Genomic DNA, 12,555 nt, shown 5'->3' on the forward strand with positions numbered 1-12,555 from the left:
TCCTCCATTTCTCTAGATCCTAGTATGGGACACTGTCATTTCTGATTTTAAGGAAATTATTCCCAGATGGTTGACCTTGATTTTACGTTTAATGAATAAATTCAGAAGGTCAAGGTGGAGGGGGGTAGTTCCAGGCAGAAGGAACAGCAAGGACAGAGGCAGGCAGGTGAGGGAGAGCCCAGGAAATTCCAGATATAGCGACTCATTAGCTTGGTGTGAGTAAAGGTGAGTTGAGAGGAAGTTAGAGACCAAATTATGGGGGTCTTTTTCTGGCACTTGAATTTCTGCAGCTAAAGAAAGAGCTATTATTTCCATATGTTGGTTCTAGAGTTTACACCGACGTGTTTTATGTATACTTAATGTCACATTATCAGTACCGGCAGATGTTAATCGTAACAACACAACTCAAAAGTCATGAACACAATAGATATTCCAGATGTACAGCCAAAGGAAAGTGGACATGGAACCAGCTGTGACTACTTTACAAATGCACAGGCTCCTATTGTACACCGCTGGCCATGCTCTGAGGCTACAGATCAGCATTCTTCAGAGGTCATTTTTTTTCGGCAGCCAAGCCTGCAATTCTGAGGCCTGGCACCAGGTGGCAGTAGTGTCTAAGGCAGCCTGAACTTGCCCCTTGGTCTGGCAGGACCCTTTGAGGCCAAGCAAGACAGGGCTCCACCTGACAATACACTTTTATGCCCTCTGATTTAAAATGTTCTTTATTGAGCTACACTGAAGGTTTTAATTAAACACCAATTATCTCCATTTGCATTTTTAAGATTAATGGAAAATAGGAACAGTAAAAATAAGGCATGTGATACCTTCTGATGAAAAGAATTTTTAATCACTACTTGATTTAATCCATCTCGTTGTCTTCTCCTGACTCACTTTCCCCTGCATGGAAGCTCCAGGAAGTCAAAAGCCACAGAGTGCTGGGCTCACTAATGGATGCCAGTGCCTGGCAGAGTGTCAGGCATACAGCAGGGAGAAACACAATATCTATTTAGGGAAGAACACTGGTGTGCAGACAGACACATGTCACTGCCCATGCCCTGCCCATGGTCACTTTTGTGACCTTGAATATGTCCTTTGCCTCTTCGCCTATTTCCTCATCTGTAAAATGGGATAACACTGCTTATTTCTTAGGGGTTTTGAGGTGTTAAAGGTGAACATCCATAAGGGATATAGAAGGGGCTCAGTAAGATAGCTGACAATTGATTATAATACCAAAAGCCATAATCACAAACAAAGCACACTACTGTTCATGGGTCAGACATATACCTCCAGGGATAGAAAGCCATAATATCAAAAGAAATCGCTTCCTAAAAGAATATATTTCCTTTTCAAAACGGAACTCACAGACCACTGCAGTTTGAAAAAAGACTTCCCGGAAGCAGACTGGCTAGGTGGGCAGGGTCAGCTGGGTGGGGGCTCTGCTCTGTCCCTGGGGTGTTAAAGTTGTTGTCCTCCCTCTCATACTTCCCCCATGTGGATGCAAGCTCCTCCTCTTCTCCCCCCAGCACCCTGAGACAGGCCCTGGGACCTAGAAGGCAGTCTCAGGACAAGGGCGCAGTGTCCTGAGCTAGCGGGAGCCCGTCTGCCTGACACACACAGGCCGGCTGCTGAGGACCAGCCAGGAGAGGCCCTCTGAGCTCTTTCTTCTCTTTCCTACCTCTTCCCTGCTCAGAAATGCTGAGGAACACAGCACCCAGAACCTCCTGGAAGGAGCAGGGCAGATCTGGCCTCTGGGGAGTCATCACCGCTCCCATGGCTCTCCGCTCTCCAGCGCCCATCTAGACTTGGAAGTTCTCTGGGGGCCACTTTTTTTTTGGCCGCCAGCGTCAGTTCTGAGTCATTTCCTCCTTCTCTCTTGGAGGGCTCCAGGCACTTGACCTTAGAAAAGCCACAGGTCTAAGAGAGAGAATCCTGCTTAATTAGCATTTGCTGCTGGGTCCAAAGGACTTATTCCCTGGGGAAGGAGTGTGCCCAGTGCTGAAGGCTCTGCTGGAATGCTGCTCAAGCCCTCTCTCTCCATATATACATCTCTGTGTGTTCTTAAAGGCCCAGCATTTTAAACATCTGTGGGACCCGGCTGCTGATCCTCAGATTAAATCAAGTAGTGATTTGGAAGGAGCCTCAGGGGATGGTATGGTGTCCCCAGAGCACTGAGCCTCGGGGACCACCTGCCAGGGAGGGTGGGGCCTCGCTCTCTACGCACGCATGCCATCCATCTCACGCAGCCTATCCGGTGCATTCTCACAGAAGCTGGTTTTTACTGAGCAGCTTGGAGCCTTCTGCTCAAGATCTGCTGAGTCTGTTTGCTACCTTCTTTCTAGACCTATTTTAAGCAAAACACTCACAGGTACACTTTTAAAAACCTGCCATCTAGGAGCTCAATATTGCTGTCTCTCCAGGAGACTGGACCAACTTCCCTACATGTGTCCAAGGCACCAGGGGCGTGTTTGGAGGAAGCCTGGAAAGCTGGGGAGTTGGAGCCGTTCTCTGGGGACAAGTGGGAGGCTCAGCTCATTGCAGATGCAGGAGGAAGCTCAGGGTGCTGGCTCACCCACTGCCCCTCTGGCTTCTTGGTGCCCAGGAATTTGAGAGCAGGCTGCACACACGACAGCTTCACAGAGCAGTGGTGATACAAGGTGTGTGATGGCTATAAATCCTCAGCCTTGAATTGGCACAATTGCAAGAAATCAAGTGAGTTTCCAGACAACCTTCATTGTACCTTGTCAGCCCCCCAGATCACCCTGTGCCCCCCCGCCCCGCACCAAATGTCCCTCTGCTCCCCCGGCCACTGCCACTGCTGAACATACCCCACATAAGAAATCAGTGCACTCTTCTGGCCAGGACAGCCCTGCTGCCCACAGCAGCTGTTCACACCCATTATCCACATAGCAGGCGCACAATTAGCTGGGCTTGCCTATTATCCTTTGCAATTCAACACTTCTTTTCACAGTGGGATTTTTCCTGTCCTCTGAGTTGGAATGGGAAAAGCAGCTAATTAGAAAGAAAGTAGACCCCAGGAGCCAACTCCCTGGAAGGGCAGGTAAACAGCACACACGAGCCACTAAACACCTGGGTGAAGAGGCCTCCTGCTTGGCTGTGCGGGTGGGCTGGCTGCTGATGAGAGGAGAGTCTGCACCCAGGGCAGGGGCAGAGGGGGCCCCGAGCAGGTCCTGGTGTGCTCCTGCTGCAGGACACACTCCTTTCTCAGTGTGCCAAGTCCGGAACAAAGCCAATGTCCACTTTGTTTCCCCTGCCACGTCCTGTCCTCATCTCTGTTCTCTGCTGCAAGTAACCAGTGGTATCAAGTTGTATGTGTTTTTAAGGAGTTATTTATGAGTCACATACATACATATGAATTCATAGGCTGTGTGGCGGTTTTGAGTATTTTTACATGGATATCATTATATATAGCTTACTCTGTATGTTTTCTATGGACTGTGCATGGGCACATATTTTGTGTACACACGCAAACTTTTGGGGGACGAAATTTTAAGTTCTCAGGAATGTTGTAAGAGAGTTGCTCCCATACACCATCTGGTTTTCCCTCACGTTAGCATCTTAGGGAACCAGAGAGCACGCCAGGAGGTGAAAAAGCAGCTCTGGCTCCTCACTATTAACAACGTCACAGACTGATGTGTTCAAGATTGCACCAGTCTTTCTACTGCTGTCCTCCTCTGACCCAAAATCCAGCACAGGACCCCCACTGCCTTTAGTGAGCACGGCATTAACTGCACATCTGGATGCTTCCTAGTGCGTTCAAACTTTTCACCATCATTTACCTTTCCTTTGCCTATGGAAAATGTATTTGATGTGTCAAAGCCACATGGCCCCCACCCTGTGTCCCCATTGCTGTAAGAGCTTGTGGATCCTGGCCTCAGGTCCCCACCAGGGCTGTTTGCTTGTGCTGTTCTGGAGGCAGCACAGTGGTGGGTACACAGTAGGTGGCCAATAAACAGCAGCACTATGCATAAGTAACTGAATATTATAGATGCCTCCTAACTGGCTTCCATAGTTCTGATTTTTCTCTTTGCCCATCTCTTTTGTGCAATAAGAATCATCATTCTAAAACACAAACCCAAGCCTAACCAGAGCTATACCCGGATTGAAACTTTCTCTGGCTCTTCATTGCCCTCAGGGTAAAGCCATAGGCTCCCTGACCCGTCTCCCCCTGCTTCTCCAACCATGAGCCACAGGCCTCCGGAGCTCCACCCGCTTTGTCAGATGGACTGTGGGTCCACATTCTGTCTGCTGGGGACCCCTCCTCATCTTTTGGGACTCCGCACTGGACACTGCCTACCACCACAGCCTCCCCGACCCCTTGTCCTCCCTGCTCTGTGGACACTGCACTGGGCCCTCCTTCCTGGCCAGCCCTCCTTATGGAGGAGCTACCAAAGCACAGAGAGCAGACTGCGCCTTGGTGGGTGGTGACAACTGTCCCTCTGGCTATTTATTTCTTATTCTCTTTCACATTTACTTCTTATTCTTTTTCAAATTTATTTCTTACTCTCTTTCACATTTCCCTGGGCTCGGAACTTAGAAGACACTTGATTAACACTCTAAGTAAAGAACTGAAACTTTATTTGCATGTTTTTATATGATCATAAAATGCTTCATAAACTCACAAATTAAAAATAAAAATAAGGGCTGTTGTACTAATCTCTTTTTTGAAAAGGGAGTCACTTTACACGTGTAACATCTGCACTTCTTCATTTCTCTGTTTACAATTCCTCAAAGTTAAGCTTCCTGGGACTCAGTGATTGTTAGGAGTCAGAGAGAGACTCAGTGCTCTCCCCATCTTTATGGTTTGCAGAGGGACCCTTTAAGTAGAGATCTTCTTTCTGAGCTAAACTAGAAAATGATCAGACCCCTGCCCCAAATTACCAAAGGGAGTAAGTCACATGCAAATAGTATTATGTCTTTGAGCATGAAGATAGGGAGGATATTTTTTAAACCTTACAGTATTTTCAGCTTTATGAAAAGCATGCATTTTTAATACAGTAAAAAGAACTTTATGAATATGTAAGGGAATTACTGGAGGTTGAAGTACATATTGGTTTAGAATGTTTTCTACTCCAAGTCCGATAGAGAAGAACCCATGCACTGACTTCATGCACCGTTATTTTTGTTTATTATTGGATTTGTTCTCGAAGCTGATCTGTACGTGTTAATTAGCTCTCCACTGTAGGCCAGTCCTTGGCCTGCCTTTGAACTGGAAGACACTCAGCCATTCAGTCTGGGCAGCATCTCTGTATGCTTCTCTCACCCTCAGGCTGCTCAGCCGTCTTGGCCTTGGGGTCACACATTGAAACAGTGGACTGAAAACCGCCCTGTGCCAGGAGCCCCAGCACCCTGGAGTAGAAGCACTGAGCCCCTGCCTGGTCGGTCCACCGAAGACTGTAGCTAGAGCTTCACCCTGTGAGCTGGGCAGCACACTAGCCAGGATGGGCTGTGTGCAAATGGCTTCCTGCTTCCCAGGGCAGCTGCTCAGGTGAAGGGGAGCACAGAACCCTGGGGAGGGAGACCTAATTTCACTGCACAGGAGGCATCTGCTGATTCCACGCCCAGGCCACATCCCTCTGCTTCTTGCTCTATGACAAACACAGGGGAGGTTATTGTTAAGCCTAGATTAAGCTGAGCTCTGCAAGATTTGGTGTTCATTGTTTTCTTTCTGGCAGTTTACAATCTTTTGATTATTTTCTCTGAGATGCAAGATTTCATTTATTCATTTTTAGGACAACATTTCCTAATTTCCAAATGTTACAGAGGTTTTAGTTATTTCAAATTTATCATATAATAATGTAGCATATGACATTTGTACTCTTCAGAAGCCTTTAAAAATTTATTATTGGCCAACTGCAATATCATCATCTTTACTAAATGATCCGTGGGGAGACAAAGGAAAAAAATGAATATTCTGAAATGTAATTTACAACAGTCAAAATAGGCCAGCAACTTAAGTGTCTACCAACTGATGTATGAATAAACAAAATTGGGTGCCTACATATAAGAGAATAATATTCACCCTGGAAAAGGTAGGGTGTTCTGATACATGGTACCACATGGATGAAACTGAAGACATTCTGCTAAGCGATGGAAGGACAGATACGGTCTGATCTATTTTCGAGGTGCCTAGGACTCTATACTCATGGACATGGCAGGTAGAACAGAGGTTACCGGGGATTGAGAGTGGGGATTGTGGTTGATGGTGTGGAGCTTCCAGGGAGACCGATGAGGCTCTCGAAATGGATCGTGGGGGTGGCTGCTCCACCATGTGCGTGGACTTCAGGCTGCTTCTGTGTGTATGTAGCACACCAGAGCAAAGCCCAAATCGAGTTTCCCTCTGTGGGGCACATAGTTCCAGCTCGGCCTCTGTAACACTTGGCGATTACACTGCACACGCCCTCTGCATCCTTACCTACCTACTGACTGCCAGATCTGTAACACTTGGGAAAAAGTAATTTAACTTCAGTAGTATTGATTTTAGAAATTAATTTTATTGGTACTCTTTGATTTACATAATGATTACATTCATCATAGGGAATTTGTACCTGTGCATAATATATCTTGATTCCTTTTTTCCCCATTCCCCTCCTTTTCCTTCAATCCCTCTTCCCCTCCTTATTTACAAAAGCTTTGTTTATATTTTTTCCTTCTTTCTTTTTCTTGTCCAGTCTTTCCTTTTCTCTCCCCCCCCCCTTGTTTTCTTTCTCATTTGAACATTTTCTTCCTATTTCCCAATATCTATCCTCCATTTTGGTCCTTATTTATGTTTTCGATTTCTCACACAAGAGAAACAATGTGATATTTAAATATGTGCATCTGATTTATTTCACTTAAAAGTATGGTCTCACAGTGCATCCATTCACCTAAAAAAAATCTCAAGTTTATCCTTCTTTATGGCAGAGTAGTACTCTACTATATATAAAAACCACGTTTTCTTTACCCATTCATCCACTAATGGACATCTGGGTTGTTTCCAAGATTTAGCTATTACAGATTATGCTGCTATAAACATAGGTATGTGTACATTGCTGTGCTATGATGCTTTTTAACCCTTTGAGGAAGATACCAAGAAGAACAGCTGGGTCAAATGGAACCTCTCGTTTTAGTGTTTTGAGGAATCTCCATGCTGATTTCCATATTGAACACCACTGATTTTATCCAGTCTGTCTTCTCTGTATTTCACTTCCTATGGTAGGTGAGCAGAGAAGGTCACCCCTTTGTGAACTGAAAGCACTCGGAGCTCTGTAGAAACAAGTCTGGTCAATGTCCCGTGTCTCTAAACTGGGACAAATCATGGGTCCCCCACAGTGAGATTTCCACAGTATATTCTTCTGGAGCTTTCTTCCTCCCACATGTTAGATGGTTACATGAATTTTGTGATTTAGTGCCCATTTTTCTGATTAGGCCATAGCTCCAGAGGCAGTGGCCATGCCTGACTGTATTTGCTGCTGCCTGCAGAGCTAAGTGGTTCCTGGCCCCAAGTGGTTGCTCAGATGTGTGTTGAGTGAATGACTGCATCTCCATGTTTCCCTGCAGAGGCAACACCCTTGGGTATCCCGAGGATGAGTGGTAGGCTGAGCTTGGAACTGGGCGTGGGGCACAGGGGCCACCCCCTGTGGAGCAGCATGGGAGGGTCTGCAAAGCTGAATGTGGGGGCTGAGATTATTGTAAAAGCATCAGAGTGAGGCTGAGTGGTCAGGGAGGGTCTGGAGGGCAGTCACCCTTTGTGGGTGCTTCTCAGAAGGTTTATGGTCAGAGAAGGAGAGAAGAGAAGGGTTGCCAGCCCGAAGGAGGTTTCAGAGCATGCGCCAGCCACCCTTCCAAGCCAGCCCCAGGCCCCACACATCTGAATCTGCAATTGGCCCATGCTGCTATCCCAGCAGGAGCTCATCTGTGCTTGTAAATAGTGCTGCCACATTTTTCCCACCACTCCCTCAGCCTGAAAGTCAGTTTCTCTCCCATAACTTGGGGAAGATGTTTTCCTTGTTAAACACAGTCTGCTAACATATTTTCTCTCCACCCACACCTTCTTTTCTTCCATTCAATACATTCATTGACATGTTTTATTTCCAGAGCACTGGCAGCCTTCAAGGCCTTCTGTCCAGCCACTCTAAGGACCCTCTGTTACTCACTGTGGGGGCAGAGGCTACCAAAGAGCAGTGAGGAAAGAAGTCACTGTTGAGTCACTCAGCCCTTGTGCTTTGCTTGTCTGGCCCAAGGTCCATGCATTGTCTCCCAGTGCCACAACAGTGCCTCCCATTTGCCTGAAGACCAACTGGGGCTCCTATAAGTCACTTCCTGATGCTCTGGTTTCTTAATGCATTCAGTGATTTTCACTGTCCTGCCTGCTGTGTCCCTACCAAGTACCGTCCTTGTTTTGTCTCCTGTTGTTCTATTACAAATCAAGTGGCCCCTACATCTCTGGTGAGAACTCTAGGTCTTCCACACTTGTAGTCTCTTCTGTTCAGGAATCAGCTTTATGGTGGTGGAGAGTAGTCAGGGAGACTCCCTACAGATTCCAACTCCTCTCCTGGGCTCCTAGCTCTGTACTTCCCTGGCTACTTAAGGTTGCTTGTGGCCACCTGACATGCTTTGGCCACTGAAGTTTGAGTGGAGGCGACACATGTCACTTCAGCTAACTCAAGACAAAAGCTTCCAGAGCTCTGCATTCTCCATGGTGACGAGTAATGCTCCAAAGAGTGGTGACTTCATTGACTTGGGTCCTAAAGGAACAATAGAGACTATGAGGAGCAAATGCCACCTAACCCTCAGTGGACACAGAGCTTAATTAAACCTTTGTTACTTTTGTAACGGAAGTCTAGGGTTGCTTCTCCCCACAGCAGAGGCAAACCTGTCCTTACTAATACTCAGAGCACACTGGCCTGCATCCCAGGTCAAGTTCACAAGCACTGCGCACTGACGGGCACTGTTTGGTGTCTCAGAGCCTTGTGCTCATCCCCTGCAAAACAGGAGCACTGCCTCTACTAAAAGGGGTATTGTAAGTGACCTGAGAAAGGATATGCTCAGGTATGTAAACATGTGGAATCATTTAAGGAAAATGTTCTTTTTGTGACTATTACTTTATGTTGCTGGTGCTGATGACAAGAGAGGTTGCCATTTATTGAACACTAACTGTACACATATACTAGTTTGGCATGCAGTACTGATACTAATCTCTACTTTATAGAGGGGGAAACTGAATCTCCAAAACCTTGCCAAAGTCAGGTTAGATAATGACTTGGGATTCAAACCCAATCATCAGAGCCCCTGGCTTTAGCTATTCTCCCTAAGACCATGCTCTGGGTTGGGTTGGGGCACACTTAGGAACCCCAGTGAGGTGCAGGGCCCGGTCCTAATGGGAAGCTCCCATCTGGACTCCCTGTGTCACACAGCTCCTTTACAACTGATCCAAAATATTCATCTCTGGGCTTTGTCAGGGGCAGAGCCAGGGTGAGGGACTTCCAAGTCTTGCCTCCCAGATTTATGTGTTTCTGAAGGGTCACTTTTTCCCTCTGTAGATCAAATTCATGGCAGGAAGATCTTTAAATTATCTCACCCCGCAGCTGTGTCATAGCAATGGCATAATTTGGAGGTTCCTGTGTGCATTTTGCCATCTAAAAGGATAATAAATTAATCATGCCCTTGGACATGGTTAAAATATACATACTTAGTCTCTCACTAACTTGCCAGACTTTTCTTTCCTGCCATTGCTCTGCTCCTGTCTCCTCCATCAGTTCAGATTTTCATGGGTCCCAGAGAAAGGCTAAAGCAAATATTTATGCACTCATTTGAACCAGAGTTCAGAGAAAGCAACGTAACAAAATCAGCATTATGAACCTGGAGCTGTTCCCATTTGGAAGTAATCAACACGGACAATTGAACCATTTCTCCCTGGAAATTCATGTTGGCTGCCCTTTCACTGAGAATTTCAATACTTTTTGTTCTTATAATTCAGGACAAATTTTAATGGTAAGAGTGATGCTCCAAAACATAAGCAGTGTCAAAAAATAAATAAAATTTCAATCATTTCTTTCGGAAAGGCTGACATTCTCTTCTGCCTTGCATGTACCTTGGTTGGAAGGATGTGTTCACAGCTTTGAGGGTCCTCATTCCCTAGAGCAACCACTACCTCTCACAACTGGATCATTCACTGATGAAAATCTCTGCAGGGCCCGGGTCTTGGTGTGAGGAAAACTCAGGCTGGTAATGCATTCAAAGCTTTTTGAAGCCTGCTGCGTGCCTGCCTCTGTCTTCAGCCTCAAATTCTGCTGTTTCCCTATATATCCCCTCATCCTCTTTGCCACTGTTTCCCCTATGCGGCCTATCCTGAGCCCTTGGTTGCCCTCTTCTGGTCTGAGGAGGCTGTCATCCAAAGGCAGGGCCTGGCCAGTCAGATCACATCATTTCCCTGGGAAGCCTAGGATTGGGACAGGAAGAGAGGGAGGATCCTGAATGTTGTACCAGCTTGAAAGTCGAGTTTACTGTTTGGGGGAGATGCTACTGGGCCGTCTGCAGAGATCCTGGCAAAGCGGCATCCCCAGGGAGAAATGGAGGAGAGTAACAAATACTTGTGTGTATATTAAGCCAGTGCAGGCTCAAATGTACTGTCACCACCCTGTGGCTGGTAAATAATGCTCTCCATTATCATTTCATCTATTCCTCAGCATTGGTCTTCAAACTGGGCTCCTATGCCAAAATACCACAGGCCCATTCTCCGCCGTGCCTGGAAAATGCCTTTAATTCACCAGGATCTTACCAAATGGATATCTGTGTGGCCACAGCAACAGATCATGTCAGGTGGGAGTCAGTAAAGCTTTTGGGAAAGGGTTTCAGAAGATGAACCAAAAACGGAATCTTTAGCAGGGGTTGTGTGGATTTCGGGCTCCTCTCAAGTTAGACAAGGAGTTTTCTAATCCTGCTAAATTCAAATACAAGTTCTAGGGGCTTCTAGAGGTTTCTTAGTATTCTCTCTGTAGATGATCCTTTCATCTACATATAAAGATTTTACTTCTACCTTGCCAATCCTATCCTAATTGTGTCATTTTATTGCCAGACTATTTTGGTGGGGCCTAGGTTTCAAAGTTTAATGGACAGATAAAGAGTAAGCATATCTGCCCTTGTTCCCCACCTTAAGCAGAAAGCATTGTATCTTCTCCATTCATATAAGGCGTTCTTACTGGAAGTATGGAGTACATGTCTTTAATCTGTTGAGAAGGTTCTGTTCTACTTCTAGTCTCCTGATAGTTTTTACCATGAACAGCTGTAGAATTTAGTCCAATACTTTTTCTCCAACTAGTGACAGGATCATATGGCTTTTTCCTTTCCTCTGTTAAAATGATGACTTTTGGGGGTGGATCTTCCAATGCTGAACCAACACTGCCATCCCTATAACAAAACCACTTTCTACATCCTGCCAGATGAGACTTCTAATAGTTTGTTTTGTTAAACAAATTTCTATCTATGTTCTTACTTTTTTCTTCTATTATCTTTATCCAGGTTTAGGATTAGCACAATGTTGAGTTCCTAAAATGAGGGGAGAAGTGTTCCTTCTTTTTTCTGCTTTAATTGTTTGATATAATTTATCAGTTAAAATGTTTATGAGCCTGCTGTTGTCATATAGGTAGGTTTTCAAGCTAGGAATATACTTTCTTTAATAGGTGCTATTCAAATTTTATATTTCCTCCAGGGTTAGTTTCATTAATTTGTCTTCCAAGGTACTTCTTAGAAGTTGTCAAATTTATTTCAAAACAGATTTTTGAAATATGCTTTCCATATCCTTTTAAATTCTGTACAATCTGTGGTAATGTCTCCTAGGTCTTGATAGTTTAATTTTAAAGATGTTTAATTGATATTGTGTAATAGGAAGTAAAGGTCTGGGGGGCCAGGGAAAGAGGGAAAAAATATGAGAAAGGGAAAAAAATGAAAATGGGATCTTTGCAAGTCGGGAGGGGTGGAGGGGGTGAGGGGAGGGCAGGGGAAGGGCAAAAAATAAGAACCAAGAGACTCATGCAATGGTACAAGATCCCAATGATGAATGTAACTGTATTTTATGCCTAAAATGTACCAATAAACTTAATGGGGGGAAAAGAAAGTTAGACAAGGAATTCCCCCTGCCCCAGAACAACCCTGGGTCAACACAACTGCACAGTAACTGGCACAAGGTGAGCATGATGTGTGGTGAGTTCTCTCCCACAGCGACAGAGGGGTGGGAAGAAGCCACATGTAGACAGGGGATGGAGAAGGAAAGGCACATCTGAGAGAGAAGGGAGGAGGCCTGGTCTGTAGAAGATGAGCACAGTCCAGCCCAACAAGGAGCTAGAAACTTAGAAATATGGGGAGGCACAGTTTGGGGCATTATCTAGAGAGGGAATTAGAAGGGATTGGTTTAGTCTTGATTCAGAAAAGCCAATCTATGGAACCAACAGATTCAACTGAAAAGCCAAAGGGCTTTAGCTTGAGGCACAAGCTGCCAGGTGCTGGACAAGACCTCCCTGGGTCCCAGGCTCACAGCCCAGGCCTGTAATGAGGCTACAC

The 12,555-nt window shown here is 45.6% G+C and overlaps 1 protein-coding gene across 6 annotated transcripts in view; it reads right to left on the reverse strand.

The window, feature by feature from the left end:
- The window catches only part of Cdh13 (cadherin 13), a 1,170,900-nt gene that overhangs the window by 504,376 nt on the left and 653,969 nt on the right, over window positions 1-12,555 (reverse strand). The gene's annotated exons all lie outside the window — the stretch shown is intronic.

Source organism: Heterocephalus glaber, unplaced genomic scaffold (genome assembly GCF_053883595.1).
Source record: "Heterocephalus glaber isolate CG9 unplaced genomic scaffold, H.glaber_assembly_v1.0 deba00000071, whole genome shotgun sequence".
Lineage (NCBI taxonomy): Eukaryota > Metazoa > Chordata > Mammalia > Rodentia > Bathyergidae > Heterocephalus > Heterocephalus glaber.